We start from the raw sequence: 2,500 nt of genomic DNA, 5'->3' as shown, positions 1-2,500 counted from the left end.
CTCAGGTAAGTCTTTCATGGCTTGACACCATGAAGATAAGAAAGCTGTTGGTGAAATTTGACTGATCTGTGTCAATCCAAACCCACTAAATTTGATCTTTAAAGTTGCTTGTTTCCAATTGATATCATCCTGATGATCGTAACCTATAATGTTTTCAAACGATGATCTAGTCATATTATCGTGTATGTTTGCTGCTGCTTGAAAATCAACAGGAAATATTTGTCTTGCCAGGTAATCCAGTCGAGGAACATGACAGTGACGTAAAATCAACATTGAGCTTTGACTGTCATTCAACTTGACAAGTTCAGAACAAAGACGATAACCAGATTTGGCTATATCAATGCATTGAGATCGTATGAAGTCTGAATTCCCTATAGGATTGCCCAAAATGATAGTTCCATCGTATGCAACAGAAGTTGGAAAATTGCAACACTCACCAGATGGGCAATACAGTTCACACTTTCTGTCAAAAATTTCTAACCCAACTTTCAACAAAGAAGATTTGAGATCTTCAAGAACTGATTTAAGGTTTTCAGTTGGCCAAACCACATACACATCATCCAAATATGCAAGTATAGTGACTTCATCATGTCAAGTCAATATTTCACATAGAACAGGGTGGATAGTGGCAGAAAACAGAGCTGGACCCAAAGGGTCACCTTGATGAACCCCTTCACTTGATGAGAGTACATGTACACCTTTGCTGGTGACATAGATTAAGGAGCTGGGCTCTCCATACAGTTGCTTGACAAGAGGATATATATCTGCAAACTGATGTGCAATTTGTTGTAAAAGGCACTCTCTAGACAGAGTTAAAAGCATTTCTGACATCCGTTTTAAGAATTGACCAATCAGGGTTCTTTTCAAGTAGAATTTGAATGTGGTGTGTGAGCAATGCCCCTCCCTCAGGTGTAGCAATACCATGTTGTAGGGGAGAAAAAAAAAGGAAGAAAAATCAGCGGACTTCTGCTGACAGATGGTCTTAGCTGTAAGTCACCGAAAGACTTCTCCAATAGCTATTGGTCTTACATCAGATCCATTCTTTGGCAACGCTATTAGCTTTGAGGTAGAAAGTAATGGAATGATCGTATGAGGTACATCACCAGAAGCAATGATATTACACACTGACAATAACGAATCAAAAGTGACTTCATTATCAAGTAGAATTCGAACGTGTTCATACCTCTATCCTGAAAGTCCACACCCTGATCCTCTTGGAGAGCGTAGCATTGACAAAAACAGATTTATCAAGGCATATAGGCTCTGGCATACCCAATCCACTAGGAATCTTACTAGAATCGATGCTTCCTATTTGTCAAACCTTGACTTGTCAAAACCCTGGCTGCCTAAGACATTTCATCTGCCTGAACCAAACGTAGAGCAGTTTTTCTTCTGTTGTCGCCATATGACGGTTGTTTTCGTGCAGTTACATTCTTCAAATGGATTAGCTCTTTCCAATGAAAATTTAGGAAACGCTGATACCTAGCTTTCACTTCTCTAATGCCAACTTTGCCACCGCATACATGAGGTTGCAACAACATTCTAGGTAGTAAAAACAGAAGCTTCCATCCCACGTCATTAGATGGATCATTTTCAATCTTTCTAAGAGGAATGCTGCAACAATCTTGGAACAAGGACCGAAGACAAAGTGGAAGATTGCTAATGGAACGTGGCGGTAGGGATGTGAGGATGTCCTCAACCTGAAGAGAGTCAATCAAACTCCACGCCTCATGCTCAGTGTTACCAGGTAAGTTTTTGCTTGCTCCAGATAAACTTCCCGTAAAGGTTTCCTCATGCAATCTCACTCTGTCGGAAGTATCTTCGTCACGATCAATGCCAGGAGCAGATGCCGCTCTTCCCGAACACGTGGAGCTTGACAAATGTCGTTGTAGCTTCAAATACCACTAAAAGCATTTAGGACATTGTTCCAATCCATACTCCTGTATAAAACTTCGTGGACATTCATCACTCTTGTGAAAAGTCCTGATATGCGCTAAAGTCCATTTGAGAGAATTTTCCCAATGACAGCCTGGAAAAGGACAGTGAACACTAGTCATTCGATATACAATCAGTTCGTCTTGATTGAGGAAGAAATGTAGTCCAAGTCCACGTGTAGTCACTCTCGAACGTTGTCGTGTCGCTCACGATTCAAAAAAAGACTGGTTATCAAGAGCACTAAACAGGCGAGTTACAAAATAGGTTTTCCCGAACGGCTGCGACGTCTCGTTTCAACTTAAACGCAATTCAAACAGACACTAGCAAACTATGGCAGACGCCATGCTACATCCGGGGACAGATGACAGACAGACAGATAGACAGCCAGACAGACAAATAGACAGACAGACAAGCAGACAGAGAGACAAACAAATAAGCAAACAAATGGACAGACAAACATAGACAGACAGATGGATAGACAGACAAACACAAAACAGACAGACAGACAGATAGGAAGAAGGCAAAATATGCAAAAGAAAATCTATCAGGCGGATCAACAGTCAGT

The 2,500-nt window shown here is 41.0% G+C and overlaps 1 protein-coding gene across 1 annotated transcript in view; it reads right to left on the bottom strand.

Moving 5' to 3' along the window:
• Positions 1-2,500, bottom strand: part of LOC134191934 (DENN domain-containing protein 4C-like) — a 24,641-nt gene that overhangs the window by 3,551 nt on the left and 18,590 nt on the right. The window lies entirely within an intron of this gene.

The sequence above is a fragment of the Corticium candelabrum genome, chromosome 16, assembly GCF_963422355.1.
Source record: "Corticium candelabrum chromosome 16, ooCorCand1.1, whole genome shotgun sequence".
NCBI classification, from domain to species: Eukaryota; Metazoa; Porifera; class Homoscleromorpha; order Homosclerophorida; family Plakinidae; genus Corticium; species Corticium candelabrum.
This window is presented reverse-complemented; position numbering and strand designations above follow the sequence as displayed.